The sequence below is a fragment of the Bombus huntii genome, unplaced genomic scaffold (genome assembly GCF_024542735.1).
Source record: "Bombus huntii isolate Logan2020A unplaced genomic scaffold, iyBomHunt1.1 ctg00000153.1, whole genome shotgun sequence".
In the NCBI taxonomy this organism is placed as follows: Eukaryota; Metazoa; Arthropoda; class Insecta; order Hymenoptera; family Apidae; genus Bombus; species Bombus huntii.
Genome location: NW_026099395.1, coordinates 22,712 through 42,082, shown reverse-complemented (window position 1 = coordinate 42,082; position 19,371 = coordinate 22,712). Strand labels below are relative to the sequence as shown.

Genomic DNA, 19,371 nt, shown 5'->3' with positions numbered 1-19,371 from the left:
GTATTTAATAGGTATTGTGTCTTATGCTTATAAGTGCGGCACAGCTGGGTATCCCAGCGTTTACACTAGGGTCACATCGTACCTTGACTTCATTCTCCAAGCGATGCAATAATATGATATTACTGTTCCATAAATATCATTGTGTAAAAAACGTAAAGTTGGATTTTCTTATTGTGGAGATAAGAAACAGCTCAAATTTACATTGTTTTGTACGTTACAAATTATAGGCTTAAAATGTACGAAATGTAACTTTGAAACGACACTAATTTTTTACGCACGATAAACCTCCACAACTTAGGTATGTAAAGATGATAAACGTATATTAATTCTATTAATTTGGTAATAATAAACCAACTTTCTGAGAAGTTCTGTAAATTTCGTTTCTTTTGTATCAAGAGAATAATGGAATATTCCACTTAGATCGTATACTTCTTGTATGTACGTACAAAATTTTCCGGCTAATCTAAAACACTTCATAAGATAGAGAGCTTCTGGAAATTCGGACACAGAGAGTGCATAAAATACAAGATAAGTCTCGTGTCTTTCAAAATTATTTTTTATTCGCTAAAAACGTCCTGTGTACTCATGCAATCACATGCAACCTCGAAACTTCACTTATTTTTTATCACTTTCCAATTCAATACACAGTTTCTGCATTTTTGACTATATGTAAGAGAAATTTCCATTCAGCCAAAGGTGTACTTACAGATTATAGATTCCTATACGACTCTCAGTAAAAATTTATCCGCACTCCAGATAGTTAAAACTTCTGTCGACCGTATTGATCCATCTGCACTCTTCGTATGACGTCAATATCTGTTCAGTGCTGCTGCGCAGGTTTCTTTGTGTTACGTCAATTCGTTTGTGACCGTTGCGCGAGTAATGGCGCTTTGCAATGGTGATTTGCAGGAAAACAGTGCAGGATGCTGTGATTCGTTTCTTGTGGTCGGAGGTTATGTTTGATGCCTATATTTATCAAAGATTTAATGCACATTATGGAGAAAGTGTTTTGTCACGAAGTGTGTTTGAATGGGCACAAAAGTTCAAAGAAGATCGCACAAGTGTTATGAAAAAACAGCTGGACGCCCGTCCACATCCACGATGACAACATTGAACGTGCTCATGAACTTATGCTCTATGGAATAGACGAGTGACAGTGGATAATGTGGCAAATCATTTGCAAATCAGCCACGGCTCTGCTTATGCAATAGTACACGACAGATTTGGATTTTAAAAAGTTTGTGCGAGATGGATGCCGAAAAAGCTGATGAAAAGGTGAAGACGACGATGCATTCGTGGTTCGCAGCTCAGCCCAAAACATTTTTTAATGAGAAAATATAAAGGTCCTTCGGCAAATGGACAAAGTGTATACAGAAATCGAGTGATTATGTCAAAAAATGATGTATGTCTTTTTTGACAATTGCTTAAAATAAATTCTACACCGACAGAGCGGGTAACTTTTTACTCACCCTCGTAAGACACTTAAATTTCCAATCTATTATGATGAATAAAAGAGCTTATACTATTAAATCTAATTGTATTTTGTTGCATGAGAGTACACGTGTATGTGATGTACATTACCTTTATATCCCCTTGAACGCTTCAATATTGCGCATATATACTATATTTTGTACAGCTTCTATAAAATTTCGTATGTTTGTTTAGGCTGTTAATCTAGAGGCTGGAGTACAAAGAAGTGGCACAATGATGTGGGCTGATGACATTTATAATTATCAAGGAATCACCTCTACATTCGCTCAGGTATATATCGTTGACTATAATGTATTTAACATATATGATTGTTAGAATATTAATAATTAATTTTTAATTCTATCAGAATTTTAATGAAACTGTCCCTTGGGAAGGAAGAACTGATACCTTGATATCACAGTTTGTACATCCTATATATACGACAAATTTTAGAACATTATATAACGAAGAACCAGATCGTCGTGGCCATGTGATGTGAATAAAAGGACTTGAATTTGATGATATTTTTATAATGTTAGATAACATAACTAAGTATCTTCACAGTAAGATAGGATGACATGGTTTACATGATCTTAATGTTGTTCACTCGAGTGATGATATTATAAGGAAAAGTGTAATATCACAGGTAGGATGATTCATAATTTAGAACTACTAACTCATGTATGTATTAAAAATTAAAGAAATATATTAAATTTTATAGGATATTTATGTTTAGTAACCAGTAATTCAGAGATTGGTATTCATGGTTACTATAACGAGGCTGTAGAAACGCACCCTTTCTTCTTTGCAAATGGTCCTGTATTTATGTCTAAGCCGAAACTGGAACCTCTGAATAATTTAGATTTATTCTTGTTATTTTCTAAAATACTTATCTACAGTATACCATAAGGAATGATACCGTATCGCACCTAATCAAGTGCCTTAAGAAACATCAACAGGATATCACAGTAATCCCTTATCGACTGATATGTAAGTAAAAGTTATCTGTCATTGTTATACACAATTATGTGTTAGTGTTATACACAGTTATTTATCATTTTCTATTAATTCAGTTGTAGCCACTACAATATCTATGACACTGGTAGTAATTATAAGAACAATAATGATGTTCTATAAGAGGAAATGATGATTAGGAACAAAAACTTACAGGTAAGTCAAAGTATATGTTATTTGCCATTTGAAAAGAAAGTTACTAACTTGGAATTTTTTGATAAATAATAATTGTGCAAAATATATTGGATTTCAAATTTGTCAAAAATTGATATTTAAGAAGCATTGTAATAATATAACATTAATATTTTGATTTTTCAGAAGATATCATGCGGTGGATGGATAATATGCAAAAAATATTAAGCAGTATATGAATTTTCCTATTGCGTAGAGATAACAAAATGAATTTTAAAAAATGTCGACACGGTAATAAGAAATAGCATCATGACAAAGAATATATAAAGACAGTTTCATTTTTTATAAATAAAAATTTGTTGTTCCAGATTTTGAAATACAGTGAAACGTTTAATTAGTATCTTAATATCTTTAAATAATTATTATTTTAGAATCAATTGTAATTGTATCATACGTACTTTTGAATTCGTGCAAGAACATATGTAATTTTGAAGTAGTTATTATTAGGAAACTGTTAGACGCGAACAGTATGCGAAAAGTTAGTATGTAGTGTAATAATTATCAATCAAAGCACAAGAATTAAATTCTTTAGGAAAAAATTTCCGGAATTTCTTATTTACATGATTATAAAGAAATCCATAACAAAAAGGAGCTGCTTTCTAATACTTCTCTTCCTTGTAATGCCTACGTTAACAATAACGAGGTTCGACTTTTTGTTTTTAGAGGGATACTGGAAAATTTGAAAGTACAGTACCATTGGGAAGAAAATCACGATATTGAAAACGATATTTGCAAGTAAATTTCCAAAAAATCTGTTTTCAAATTTTCGCTTTCTATTTCACATTAAAAGAAAGGGAGGGCTGCCTTCTTTTTCTGCAAGACAAAACAAACATTCTGAATCTCGTATCAATGAATGATGTCAATAAGTTATTTTTCTTTTCAGATTGAACAATATTCCAGATTTATTCATAATTTCATACTACGCGAAGAATAGACTTTCATAGGTATATAAAGGAAATATTAAGTATAGGAAAACTCTTTTTCGTTGTAGGTGACATATGCTTCACGGTTGAACACATGTATTTTTGAACACATATAAATGAAAAAGTACTCTTATGGAGAAAAAGAATTGATACCTTCGATTGACATTAGATAATGTATATAAACTTATGAACAATCACTATCACTATCAGTTTGTATTTTAGGTGCACACGCAGATTTGTTGGAGTTCTTATAAAATGTACTTCCTGTACGAACGTTTTATTCTTCCAAATTTTACGATACTATGTCTCATATGATAACTATATGGATTAAACGTAATATAAATGATCCGAAAATAGACTCGAACGACATTAATTGTCTTTCTATTTATACCAATATCGAAAATACAAGTAAAGCTGGAGCAATAGTATGCAAGAATGGACTATTTATTATTTTAAACCAAATCATAGCATATTCAGAATGCACAGTATTATCATGAAACGACGAGTTTTATGTTAATTCCGACCGATTACAATACCTTTCTTTCGTTTACAAGGAACGACGAGACTGGCAGTTGCGTGATTTCCAATGCAAAAGCCGCGATATCTGCACGATAACCTAACCTCAACCGATTTTGTTGTACTATTCTTACGTGGACTTCGTTTGTACCACTTTCGTAACAAAAATAGAATACGTAGAACACAGCATTCCGTTATGCGATATTGTCGATTCCTAACATCCGAAAAATCAGAGATAATTTTTTCCCTACAGTTGTACATTTGTGTGAAAAATTACGAACGTAAAGTTGTTTGGTGCATGCACAGTCCTCCCCTCCGCTGCATTTGCGTGGACATGCTAGAAAGATTCACTTTTCCACGGTGAAACTGTATGTATTATAATTTCATTTTTACAAAGGTCGAACATCCTACTATGCATAAATTTAATATTAATATAAGCAGGTTTCGTGTTAAGTATTACATCTGACGTATAAGCACACGTGTGTACGAGCCTTGGTTTTAAATGTCTTATAGTAGACACCGAAAAGATTATTCAGTTGGATATCTGACTCAACATCAATATTTTACTAGGAGATAACATGTTAAGAACACGTTGGTGGATGGCATGGGAGATGATGAATGAAGACATACTTCTGTGAGATACATAAAATAGTAGTCAGAACGTATTTTGGCGCTTGGGGACAGCAACAGCTTTTTTTTTGTTTTTATTTATTTGTTGAAATTACAATCAATTCTCGCGTTGAGAATTTTCAGTAATTTTTCCGGCGTGGCGCAGTGACATGGCTGTTTATTTACAATAAGTTAATACTTATTATAGATAGGTATAATTTATAAGTATTATAAGTAAGTGCATATGCTTAATTTGGATAATTAAATGAATCTAACGTTTAGGTCTAGCGAGTAGTGCCTCTTCAGCCTGCGAATCTGGTCCGTCGTATCGAGTAGTCCAGTGATTAGGGGGTTTCGGTGTTTCTTGACTCTTTTGCTATATCTGTCGCTATATTTTGCTATTTCCTCTTTGACTGTAGGTATCTTGAGGTCGCGATGGATGGTTTCGTTGGTAACATACCAAGGTGCGTCTATTAAGGCTCTTAGCGCTTTCGATTGGAATCGTTGTAGTATTTCGATGTTGGAGTTACTTGGACAGCAACAGCTGGTGATACTGTCATACACCTCCATTTATAAACTTTCGAAAATCGATGTGACCTTCAAACTTTAGTGTATTCTGTTTCACAGCACAAAATGTTTCCGAAACGTAAGTTTATTGTTACAATAAACTTGACTAGTGGCTCTGAAATACTATCCTTGAAAAAACAATGGGGAAATTGGAGCAAAAAAAAAGAAGGAAATAAACAAAGACCTTGTTGGTTCGTAAAAATAAAATATGCTACAGGAAAAATTTTTTCCAACGGATTGAGATGCGACAAGCTTTAAAAGCTATGACGCGAATCGAGCGTTTGTCTACAAGAGCGCATTTTCGGTGGATATATATGTCGGAATGACATTGGGGATAGGGTTGTCGGTGTTTGAGGAGTCTTCATTGAAGGTAGCCATCGTTGCGGTGTAACGAAGATACGATTTATTGACACAGGTATGAATAACACAGGTTTTGACAATCTACCACGGCGGTGAGACGTCCGCGACACTAGTGACAGTGGTCTCCGGTTCAATAACGAATCCGCGGCCAACGGGATGACAGATGGGCGTTCTCGCTGAATCTAAGTCTGACTCGTAAAAATAATTGCTGAGCGTAAAGACGTTACTCTTTGGTCGACGGGAGCGCGTAAAAGAATGCCCGTCCCGTCCCGACGATGTCACAGAGGAAAACTATAATGGGGTGTGTCTAAGGACACGAGATCATCGGATTCGTCGAGGAAAGCCTTCGTTTAGGAAGTAAGGGAAATTGACGTTGCTGCTAATTGGTCAATCTCCATATCGGTGGTTAGAAAAAGATGTTAGCCGCCCTCGAGGGAAAGTTGCTAGTGGGAGACGCCGCTCGTTGAAAAATATGTCTCCCCTATCTTCCCGTAGTTGGGACAAAGACTGTTTGTCTGTTTGAAGGACTTTAGTTAACTAAACCTTAAGATTTATAACGGGCCCTCCAGCTAGCCGAACATGTACTGCGGAGACGCATCGACATCTGGCAATCATCTTACTCGAAGAATAGGGTCTGCGTGTGGCGAGCCACGGGACAGAAACCGTTGGAATGTTTACTGTCGCGTGTCGCCACGAATATTTCTTTTAAGGAGAGCTATAGAATTACTCCATACCTTTGTTAGGCAAAGCGTTTATCCCTTGACCGCGGCTACGTTGGGCGACAGACTGTCACCTCGAGCCAAAGCTCACCGTCACTAATCTAGAACAATTACAATCGGATTGAATAACTACAATTGTTCAATTACAGCTATAGTAGACTCTAGGTTAGAATGTTGCGGGATTATCTAAAATTCCAAAGGCTCCGGTGTTCTTTCATCTCCGACATATAATTATATAATGACTCATTGAAAACCAGCTTTCATTTTTTGTTGATAGTATGGTAAGAAAATGTGAAGTTCGAACGCTTGTAACGATTGCCTGAGTTGCGTCATCCTTGGTTTTAGGAAAAGATAGGGAAGTCACTGAAGGGTGTCGCGGCTTCGATGTCTTTCGTAGCTGCGACGCGGAGGCCTCTCGGTTGTTCTTTGAACAATCGTCAACGTGGACGAACGTCAAAGCGAAACCACGCGAATTCGGCATTTCCGATAATACGGAACTCTGTAAACGCGACTGCGTTGAATTCGTTCGATTAATTCCTAGCAGTATCTATAAACAGTGAACTTAAGGCCCCATACACAACTGCATACGCTAGGTTGTAAGAAATAATAGCTATATAAGTATGTAGCGGCGCATGAGTTAGAGAACGATGCAAATCGAGAGCGACTCATATTATTGTTTTGCCTCGTGACACTTACACAGTCTTGACGTACATGTAACGTCAACAAATATCTCCAACAGACTCAGGAAACCTGAACAGCCTTGCACACGACACCGACTCCCAAAACAAAGGAATATGAATTCGGCACATAGGCATAAGATAAACGAACATCTAGAAGGGCTGTGTCTTGATCGAGTCTTTCAGTCTTTCGGTAACGGTCAAATCGCACACTTGTAATCCTATTATAAAATAAAGGTACCTCGAACTCTGGTTCAAGAACCCAACATTTTTTTATTATTATTTTCCCATTATTTTTACGTGACATTTTGGCGATCCTGCCAGGATCCATTCGCTTCAGTGTAAACGAAGTTACGATTTCGGTCTACGGACATTATTGAAGATCGAAGGATTCGAACTACTTGTGTTATGAACTTTGCTGTCAATAATTTACCACGGTGGACCAAATTAACGGGGCCACTGTCAGCATAGAACAAATCAACAGAACGAGTTTGACACTCAAACGCATTTGAACGCGCCACAGAGGAAAACACCGCAAGGGAACCTCATTCTACGAACTTACGTATCAAGGTGAGAAAAGTCGGAATTCTTTTAAACAATATAGAACGCGAAAAGTTAGTTTCTCTAGTAACTCTAGCGAAGAGACAATATGAACAAGAAAGACACAAAAGCCGAGACAAGTTTACCCTCTACAAGTGGAGTTCAAAATAAAACGGGAACACTCGATTCCTCTACCAGAGCAATTTTAGACTTAATACAGAGACAGAACGAAGAATTTCGACAACAATTTAACGAAATAAAGAATGCTTTAAAATTAGCGAACGAAGAAAATAGAAAACGCGCTAACGAAATGGAAATATTAAGTAGAAACCTCTCTCGTGTTAAACTACCACAAATAAACGTAAAATCAACTGAATTCGGTTCTATGATGACTGACGATGACGATAATATATCAGTATTAAAACACGATACTAATCCACCTCCACCTATGCCACAAAAGCCACCAACATATGTCCAACCATCCAATTCAACAGCTGGAAACTCTGGAAATCTAAAAGCTGTTTAGTATCTCCGATACTAAACGGAGAAAACGATATAAGTGTAGAAGATTTTATTCGTGAAATAAAAGAAATGAGAATGATGTGTAGCGAACAAACGTTATTATTAAAAATGATCAAAATAGAGAAAATTGTAGGAAAAGCCGCAATGACAATCCGCAATATCCATATTAACGAATTCGAAACTCTGTACGAAGGATTAAGACGTAACGTAGCTACTCAAGCATCAGTAAGAGAACACCAAGATCAGTTAAGAGTGATAAAGCAAGGAATAACCGAAAGCGTGCAAAATTATAACATTAGATTTCGACGTGTTTTCAACAAACTTCAATACAGCATTACCAATGAATATAAAGACGAACTAACTCGATGAGCGATGAACGATCGACTATACATGGTTTCTGTGATTGACTATGTAAGAGGCCTTCGTTCAGAAATAGGACACGTGCTATTGGCTAATCCCCCCCCCCCAAACATCATCGATGCAGAAAAAAAGGCAATGGACGTGGAAAAATACTTTCGCGAAGACAACGCTCGCAGACGGATGACACGACAAACAACCACTCCACCATCTTATCGTAACCAGACGTCTCGTCCAGTAGGTAACCGCTTCACGATTACAAGTAACATGAATAACAAAACTCCACCCACACAAAACATTCTACCAAGAATGAATAATTTTACAAAGCTTGAAAATCGACCATTAAACGAAAGGCCACAAACGAAATGTTTCAAATGCGATCGATTGGGACACCTTGCCAATCAATGCCAAAATTTTCGAATACCGCCTCAAACAAAAGCCCCTCCAGGAATAAACCACATTCAAGAACAATCAGAATTAACAATGCTACCTCAGGAAGATTATCCACAATACGACTACAATTACCAGGACGACGAGGATTGCGATTTTTCGTTGACTCGGGAGCAGGAATCAACTTGCTTAAACGAGGATGCTACCCAGGAAGGACAATAATACCAGACACATAGAAATTCTCCATGGAACATTCCAAATACGAATCCAATTCCAAAATTAAACTAAATTTATTCAACAAAGAGATAGAATTTTCCTTAGTAGATGATAATTTCCCTATCATAGAAGACGGCATATTAGGCTTACCCGGTTTAAATCAATATCGATTCGAACTCTCCAATAAAACATTAAAATTAGATAATAATACTCTTCTGCTGCAGCAAGAACCACCCCTCGCATCGGGAGAAATCGTTCAAAAAATTGTATACTTCGACGGAAAGCCAACGCCAGTATGCTTTATCAATGGTGGTAAGTTTTCAGTCCAAATTTCTAACATTATTGAAAATATAAACACTGTAGATCAAATCTAAAAATTCAAATCTTTGATTCGACTATCGCACATAGAAAAACCTCTTAGAGAACCTATGTAGTATTTTCGTCTGTACCTACTTAAATTATATTTATCTTATTTTCCTTTAAGCATTCGTGAACGTAGTGGTAATGAACTTCAATGTGTTTAGAATTTTTTGTGAAATTTCCGTACTTTGCTATACTTATCACTCCAGAGTTATCGTCATAAATTTTTACAGGGTTATTGTCTAGATTTACATTGAAGACCTTCATAATTTCTCTAATAGACATTAATTCACTCACCGCTTCCGATAGAGCTACATACTCTGCATACGTCCAGGCTTTTGTCACACACCTTTGTTTTTTAGATTTCCAACCGATTACATTTCCATACAATTTAATTACATATCCAGAAGTAGATTTTCTATCTAAATGATCTCCTGCCCAATCAGCGTCCACATAACAATCTATCGTTTCACACTTTTCATTCCTTTTCTAATGTAACCTTAAATCTTTAATATTAAATATTTCAATATTTCGGTACAAATATTTCAATATTCGCAAAGCATATTTAAAATGTGTCTCGCTACAACAATCTTGAAATCTACTTAAGATAATTCACACTATAACTTATATTGGGTCTGGTATTTGTACTAATATACAGCAATGCGCCAATTAAATTCTTGTATCCAATGTCATTTCTATTTATCTCAGCGTTTTCAATTTTTAAATTTGTTTCCGTTGGTGTACAGTACAATTTGCTGTTTTGTAATTTATATTTGTTCGCTAATGATTCAATGTATTTCGTTTGGCTTAGTTTCATTTCATTTTTTATATAATCATACTCTATATTTATTCCAAAATATTCTTTTACTTCACTTAAATCTTTCATTTTAAATTTATCAGGTAATAGCTTCTTTACATTTTGTATCCTTTTTTTGTTTTTACTACAGATTAACAAATCGTCTACATATATTAGCAAATAAACAACATTTTCCCCCTCTCCATGAGTATATAGGCACAACTCTATGTTATTCTTCTTAAAATCCAATGTCGTCACATACCTATCAAAACACTCATACCAATCCCTCGGACTTTCTTTTAACCCATAAAGCGCTTTCGATAATTTACAAACTCTATTCGTTCCGTCCGCATATCCCTTTGGTTGATTTACATATACCTCCGAGGTTACTTCACCATTTAAAAAGGCAGTTTCTACATCCATTTGCTCAATTATTACTCCATTTTGACAACAATATGATAGCAATATCTTAAAGGTCTGATTACTCGCCACTGGAGAATATATGTCATCGGCTACGTTTCTTTGTTGAAATCCCCTTACCACTAATCTAGCCTTATACCTGTCCTCTGATTTTTTCGTGTAAACCCATTTTACATCTAATACTTCTTTGCCTTTTACCCTTTCTACCAATTTCCAAGTTTTATTCTTATAGAGACATTCTATTTCCTTATCCATAGCCTGTTTCCAAACTTCACTATTTTCACAACAAATCGCCTCCTCAAATGTGCAAAAGATATCTACTCTACAATAATTTGCGTGAATCTCACTACTGTTTTCCTTTTCTGGATACCTTACTGGAGTTTTCTTATTACGTGTAGATCTCCTAGGAATCTTTACGCTTTCAGAACTATTATCATTTTCATCTTCTCTACTTTCTAACTCTTCCTTATTCATGCTGTCCAATAAATAATTATCTTTACTATCATCGCTAACTGCATCGAATGAATTCTCCTCAAAACCGATACATTTTTTGTCTGTTTCTACGACCTCTACATGTCGCTACTGTTATTTTTACACCTAATAGGACTCTCTAACCTACTTCACTATATCCTAACAGAATTCCCATATCTGCCTTCTTATCCCATTTGGAAACTCTTTTTTGTTCTGGCCTTCTTACAAAAACTTTACTTCCATATAGATGTAGATTTTTAACACTTGGTTTTCTCCCGAAGAATATTTCAAAAGGTGTCTTTCTTTCTATAGTATTCGCTAATATTCGATTTTTCAAGTATGCCGCTGTACAAACTATTTCCGGCCAGTACCTTTTATGTACTTTCGCTTCCGCTAACAAGCAACGCGCCATGTCCATCACTGTTCTATTATACCTTTCCGCTGTCCCGTTTAATTCATGTACGTATGTTGGGCAATTATTTATTCTTATACCTTTATCCCTAGCAAATTTATAAATTCGATTATTTAAATATTCTTTACCATTATCGCATCTTAATATTTTTAACCTCTTGCCCGTTAAATTTTCGGCTTCATTTACGAACTGTACGAAAGAATCAAAGACCTCATCTTTTGATTTTATACAATAGATCCTAGCTATTTTACTATAATCATCGATAAATGAAATGAAATATTTTTCTCCATTGAATCCGGTAGTCTTAAAGGGACCACATACGTCCGTATGAATAATTTCCATTATTTCCCTAGCCTTAGTTCGATTATTTTTGAAAGGTAAGTTATGCATTTTGCTTTCTATACACACCCTACATTTCAAAAGTTCCTTTTCAAATTCATTCGGTATGCCAGTCACTAGCTGCTCTTTACCCAAAATCTCTAAATATTTAAAATTTACGTGTCCTAGCATCCTATGCCATCTTTCCTTTTTACTCATACCACTACGTTCGGCGCTGTTTACTAAGTGCTTCTTCCCTTTCAATATACTTTTTATTCTATATGTCCCATTCTCTTTGAACTGAGCTGTAAGTATATTATCCTCATCTATTACTTTCGCAATATTTCCTTTGGAAATAACCGTATTCTTATCGTCTGCTGGTTTACCTAAACTAATCAAATTTGCGGACATTTCTTTCGCGTAAAATACTTTCCTCATATTTATTTTATTTTGTTTTCCGAATGCTTCAAAATAACTTATAACATTCCCAACTTTTGTCGCTTTTATCGGTCTATTATCGCCTAAATATATATTTACCGGTTCTTTTAGGTCGATAGATTTATCGAAATAATTTATATTATTAATTATGTGATCGGTACAACCGCTATCTAATAGCCACACTATTTCGTTCTTACTTATTTCATTCGTCTCACTGCTGTTTGCTGCGTGCGCCGTTGCTGTCCATATGCCTGCTCTTGAGTTTCCATGCTCGCCCGTGCCGGTTCTTGATTGATGATGAAAGTTTCCACGTCCTCTGCTCGTATTGCCTTTGTTCTCTCTTCCTCTGTTTCGACCAGGTGTTGGCCCATGCCAATAGCCGTTACTGCTTCCCGCTTGGACGCCATTTTGACACTCTCTCGCAAAGTGTCCTAATCTTCCACATCTGAAGCATCCTTCCTTTTTTGCAGAAAAGGCGTTGGTTTGCCTTTCTCCTCGATTGGATTTATTTTTCTTCTCTGCTATCTCTATTTTATTTTTTACATACGCTACCGTTTGATCCTCTTCTTTCAATGCGTCTATTATGTCCGCTATGTAGCTGTATTCTTCGGGTAACGTATTCAGCATGTAATTCAGCTTTTCCCTCTCACTTACTTGTGCGTCCGCACTTTTTAATTCATTTATTAATTTTTCGAAATCGTTAAAGAATGATGCTGAATCACTGTAGTTCTCCAGTCTTATGTTTTCCAATCTCCTTCTGCATACGATCTGCAGTGCCGTCGACTCTTTCAAGTACATTTCATCGAACCTTTTTATTATATCATACGCCGTTTTTCCTTCCCTAACATACTCCAATTGTCTGTTCGATATTGCACTATAAATTATATTTATCGCCTTCAAATCCTTTTTGTCCCAGTCTTCATCGTCTCTTTCGTTCTTCATTCTAGTTGTAACAACCTCGCATTCCTTATATTTGAGAAACATCGTGATTCTTTGCTTCCACATTCCATAATCCTCACCATCGAATATAGGTATCATGATTTCCGATCTCTCCATTTTAATTGATTCTTCTTTTTTTTTCTTTTCTTACTCAAGCGTTCCTACGTGCTCGAAGTATATTTTTTTTCTCTGAAAGTTTTTTTTTCTTTACTGAAAACTCACTCGCAAGATCGTAACCACGCACTAAATATCTTGCAAAGCTAGTAACCACGCTCTGCTACCATGTTAAGGAAATTCGAGGATTTGGGAATACAAATAATTGACTATATTTCCCACACAACAGTTATACATCTATATTACTCTCTGAAGAACGTCTTGCACGCACGCTGGTCGCCAACCGACTATCCTAGATTCTTCTAACATCTGGCAACAGTCTTTTGTCTCCACTAAGACCTTGACGCCCTCTAACCCTTACACACACACTCTCATGTACAGTGTAAATGTATCACTTCCCTAACAAATAAGTATGTTATTTCGTTACCACTTATCTCGTTCATCTCGCTGCTGTGTGCTGCGTGCGCTGTTGCCATCCATATGCCTGCTCCTGAGTTGCCATATTCGCTCGTGCCGGCTGCTGATTGACGATGGAAGTTTCCACGCCCCCTGTTCGTATTGCCTTTGTTTCCTCTTCCTCTGCTGCGACCACGTGTTGACCCACGCCGATAACTGTTACTGCTTCCCGCTTGGACGCCATTTTGACACTCTCATGCAAAATATCCCACTCTTCCACATTTGAAGCATCCTTCCTTTTTTGCAGCAAAGGCATTAGTTTTCATTTCTCCTCGATTAGACTTATCTTTCTTTTCCGCTATTTCTATTTTATTCTTCACGCACGCTACCGTTTGTTTCTCTTCTTTCACTGCATCTATTATATCCGCTATGTAGCTATACTCTTCGGGTAACGTATTGTTTTCGCACGTTCGCTGGGAGACGCGATCTCGAAGAAGCGCGCCAACGGGAGTCGTAAATTCCCGTTACGATTTGCTAATCGACGCCGCGAATCGCTCGATCCCTTATTTCGTTTAGGATAATAAGGGTAGTTAAATGAAGGATAACGCTGTTGCTAACAGGTTATTATATATTTTCACAAACCAACAACTTCGGTGTAACACAAAATGAATATTTGTTATGAGATGACTACGAATGAGTGCGACCTGAGTCTCTAGACGGATTATCGCGTATACTGATGGATTTGTCGACTCATTGTATTCGAATTGCTGACCGCTTGACGAGATGCTTGATTGAGACTGACTGATCTTCGGGTGTAAACCCGGTCGAAGGATGTTGACTGTTCGAAGGATGTAAAGTCAGTGATGTTCGGAGACGATGCTGTGGCGGAGGAAAGCTAAGGATGGGTGTGTCTAGCGCACGGGACCATCGGATTTGTTGGTGACGATTTTGACTAAGGGAGTGAGGGAAATAGTCTTCGTTGTTAATTGGTTAAACGAAGGGTCTTAACCGCCCTCGAGAGAAAGTGGTTCGTGGGAGGAAAGTTGCATCATACGTGAGAAAAACCAACTTTCCCTTGTCAAGCCGTAGTAGACAAAGGTCTTTAGAAATGCTTTGGAAACAGACGTTTGTTCAGTTTGAAGGACCTCGACTAGGAAATTCCTAAGATTTATGGAAGATACTTGAGACTATTGAGGGTACGCAGTGAGTATCCGAAGACATCTGGTTGCCATCTTGCCCGCGGTGTGTGGCCTGGGCTAGGTAGAGTTACGCGACGTAACACGTATTTATCATGTAATTCAGCTTTTCCCTTTCACTCACTTTTGCGCCTGCACCTTTTAATTCATTTATTAATTTTTCAAGATCGCTAAAAAACGATGCTGAATCACTGTATTTATCAAGACTTATCTTCTCCAATCTCCTTCTGCACACGATCTAGTGCCGTCGATTCTTTCAAGTACACTTCGTCGAACTTTTTCATTATTTCATACGCTGTTTTTTCTTCCCTAATATATTCTAATTGTCTATTTGAGAAGGCACTGTAAATTATATTTATCGCCTTCAGATCCTTTTTATCCCAGTCTGGATTGTCTGTTTCAGTCTTCACTCTAGTTATAACAATATCACATTCTTTATATCTCAGAAACATTGTTATTCTTTTCTTCCACATACCGTAACCCTCACCATCGAATATCGATAGCATAATTTCCGATCTCTCCATTTTAATTGATTTCCTATTCTTTACTCAAGCGTTCCTACGTGCTTGAAGTATTTTTTCTTTTATTTTATATTCTTTGAACGTTTCTTCCCTTACTAAACTCGCAAGACTAAAAACCACGCACTAAATAGCTTGCAAAACTAGTAACCACGCTCTGCTACCATGTTAAGGTATAGAGAGGATTCGAAAATACAAATAGTTTACTTTATTTCGCACACAACAGCTATACATATATATATTACACTCTGAAGACTTCGATAACCTTCTTGCACGCACGCTTGTTGTCAACCACCTCCTCTAGATTCTCCTAACAGCCTCCAATCGTCTTTTGTCTCTACTGAGACCTGGACGCCCTCTGACGCTTACACACACATTCACGTGTACAGTGTAAATGTATCATCTACGTAACAAGATCATCAACGTAAAATCCTACCGTCCTCCCGAACATCATAAAACCGAAATAAATAAACAGATGACTGAAATGTTAAACAAAGAGATTATAGAACCCTCCGACTCTCCCTATAACTCTCCTGTCTGGGTCGTTCCAAAGAAAATCGACGCATCAGGGAAACAAAAGTGGCGAGTAGTGATTGACTTTAGGAAGTTAAACGAACTAACAGACCAAGACGCGTATCCACTACCTGACATTAACGATATACTATCACAGCTAGGAAATAAGAAATATTTCTCCTCTTTAGACTTATCCTCAGGGTTCCATCAAATACCCATGGACGAGAATTCAAAGAAATACACTACATTTAGCACACCATAAGAACACTTCCACTATAATAGAATGCCATTCGGGCTCAAGAACGCACCTGCTACCTTTCAAAGAATGATGGATACCACGTTAAGAGGTTTGATTAACAATCATTGTTTCGTTTATCTCGATGATATCATTATATTCGGGCAATCGATGGAAGAACATACTAAAAACTTAGTCATTATATTCCAAAGACTCGGGAAAGTAGGTCTAAGAATACAACCAGATAAATGTGAATTCTTAAAGCCCGAATTAGAATATCTAGGACATGTAGTGACAGCAGATGGAGTAAAACCTAACCCTAAAAAGATAGAAGCAGTAAAGAATTTCAAACTACCAAAAAATCCTACAGATGTAAAATCATTCCTTGGGCTAGCTGGATACTATAGAAAATTTATTAGAAACTTCTCTAAAATTGCCAAACCTCAATCTATTTTTAAAGAAGGACATTTAGTATTAATTCATAACGATCATAAAGAACACAAGATAGATACTGAATGGCCAGGGCCATACACCATTGAAAAAGTAAAAAACCCCTTATTATGAAATAATAGTAAATCACTCGATTAGGAAAATACATGGTAACCGTATTAAACCTTACTTTCCAGGACGATCTTCACCTTCTTCATAGTTAGCTAAGCTAAACGTTATACCCCTTAATGGTAGTTCTATATATCAAGAAAAATTAGCTCATGCATACTTATATAGCGAATCCGTAAACGTAATTATAGGTTTAGACATTAAGGATATATATGCAAAACTCAGCGAAATTAAAAGATTTAGACTAATGTTAACAGAACATTTTAAAAGTGAATGCCCGTATTCCAATGAAATGATTACACGCGCTCGCAAAAGAAATTTAGACAATGTAATCATGCATATTAAATTTATGACACACACTTGTTACCGAAGAGGCTCATTGAATTTTGTTGGATCCATTTCTAGAAGTCTATTTGTAACTCTGGATAACGATAATTTAGAATTAATGAATAAAAATATAGATAAATTTTTTGATGAAAACAATAACTTAAAAACCAATATAACTTACAAAACAAATTTCAAAACTATAGCTTTACCCTTAACTGACAGTCTAGAAGAAATCCTAACAAAAATTGAAAACGCTCCAAAAATCATTAATAATGTATAATCGTATAGAATGCACCTCAATCAAATTTCCAACGAAGTAAACTCTCTTAATTATGAACATAGAATTAGAAGTCTTAAGAAATAGGAACTAAGTGTCTTATAAATTATTAGTTATATTGATCTAGCATTACTAGGAACATATGTATATTTAACAAAATAGGATTATTCGATATTATAAGCAAATGCCTACCTTCCAAATTATGTATTCGCGTATTATGTTGTAAAACCAAAGAAAAAAAAAGACACAGGTATAAGCAATATCTCTAGACCAATAGAGCGCACCTTTAAACACATATTCCACACCTGAAATACAACCATTACGAGAATTACCTGAAGACACCAATTCAGTCATCCTCGAAGCAAGGCATGTAAGATTCCAAAAGGGCATACAAAAGGAGGCACTACACCGAAAATAAGAGTCTGGAGGACCAGCCGCACTCTAACACTGGGGGAATGTAACGTCAACAAATATGTCCAACCGACTCAGGAAACCTGAACCGCCTTGCACACGACACCGACTCCCAAAATAAAGGATTATGAATTCGGCACGTAGGCATAAGATAAACGAACATCTAGAAGGGCTGGTTCTTGATCGAGGCTTCAGTCTTTCGGTAACAGTTTAATCGCACACTTGTAATCCTATTATAGAATAGAGGTATCTCGAACTCTGGTTCAAGAACCCAACATTTTTTTATTATTATTTTCCCATTACTTTTACGTGACAAGCAAAGCGTAACGATAAACAAACTCCGGGCAAAACAATGTTGCCGCTGCGTGCAATCGTCAACCGAGGTTGAATTTAAAGTTTTCGATACTCCCCCGAGTATAAATAAAAGAACACGATCGTTAAGACAGTTAGTATCGAACATTCTTATAGCGAATTAATATCGAACGAACGTAAGCATTACCTTGTATACACATATCGAGCAACACTAAGCGAACGACGACTAATTCTGTACTGCAAATAATTTTAAATACATTTGACTACACTAAGTATCAACTCGTCTGGTCATTAATCAACAACGCGTTTAATCGTCCTCCACATACATGTTGTATAAGCTACTATGTGTATATTTATTTATGTTTCCCATAGTACAGACGTATTCCTTATTTTATTGTAGCTGTGTAATTTCAGTAGTCTTGCATAAAGGACATCTGTTTTGTTGCAATTGTATCAGCTATTAATTGTAATACTTGAAGCGTTTGTATCTAATCGTCATGCATCTGTGGTGGCACTCGACCATGGAACTTTCCAACGGCTTCGCGACACAAAGCGCTATACCTTCAAAGCGTAAGGCCGACACGCCTAATGTACCATTGATATCCCTACAGTTCTTTCGCCGAATATTCGGAAGAATGCATACGCGGCAACCGTTGCGGACATCTAATAAACGCGTGCGTAGTGGAGATATCGAGGGGCAACAAAGAAAAGAATCCATTTGGTTTCGAATCAAAGATTCATTCTGCCCCGAGCTGCGGAGTGCGAAAGGTTAAGCGTCATAGCGAAGCAAACACAATTAGAGATACGTGATTATTGACTCTTGATAGTTAATCGTTAATCGTTAATCGTTGTTCATCGTTAATCGTTAATTGTTTTTGATCGTTCATCGTTAATCGTTAATTGTTGTTGACAGTTAATCGTTAGTCGTTAATTGTTGATCATAAATTGTTGACTGTTGATTGTTAATAATTTAATTAACTTTTTTGTTGAACATCAAGAGTATTTCTTGTGGGCACCTTCACCCACTATCCACCTCACATCGTTATTCTACATACGGAAGGCAAGATTGATATCAAGTTCGAAGGACAGACCGCAGAAGTCTGGTCTCTGCTATTACCACGAGACCTTTCGAGACCGCGCAAGGAAGTGCCGGGCCCCTTGCAACTGGACCCAGTGAAACGAGACCAGCCGTCCGTAAACGCGGCATGTGGCGATGGCTTTAGTATCCCATCGCATTTTCGTGACGGACAGGGCACCAAGGATCTCTTTTCTTGTGAACACCGGTGTC

At 36.6% G+C, this 19,371-nt stretch overlaps 1 long non-coding RNA gene across 6 annotated transcripts in view; it reads left to right on the top strand.

Moving 5' to 3' along the window:
- Window positions 1-19,371, top strand: part of LOC126877364 (uncharacterized) — a 97,288-nt gene that overhangs the window by 62,934 nt on the left and 14,983 nt on the right. For 2 of the 6 annotated variants that reach the window (XR_007694959.1, XR_007694958.1), the window contains exons 2-3: window positions 1,666-1,761; window positions 1,838-2,043. This is a non-coding gene — a long non-coding RNA (uncharacterized LOC126877364). Of the gene's footprint in view, window positions 1-1,249; window positions 1,454-1,665; window positions 1,762-1,837; window positions 2,044-19,371 lie in introns of those variants that run through there. The other 4 variants (XR_007694961.1, XR_007694960.1, XR_007694956.1 and 1 more) reach the window with 3 other exon arrangements.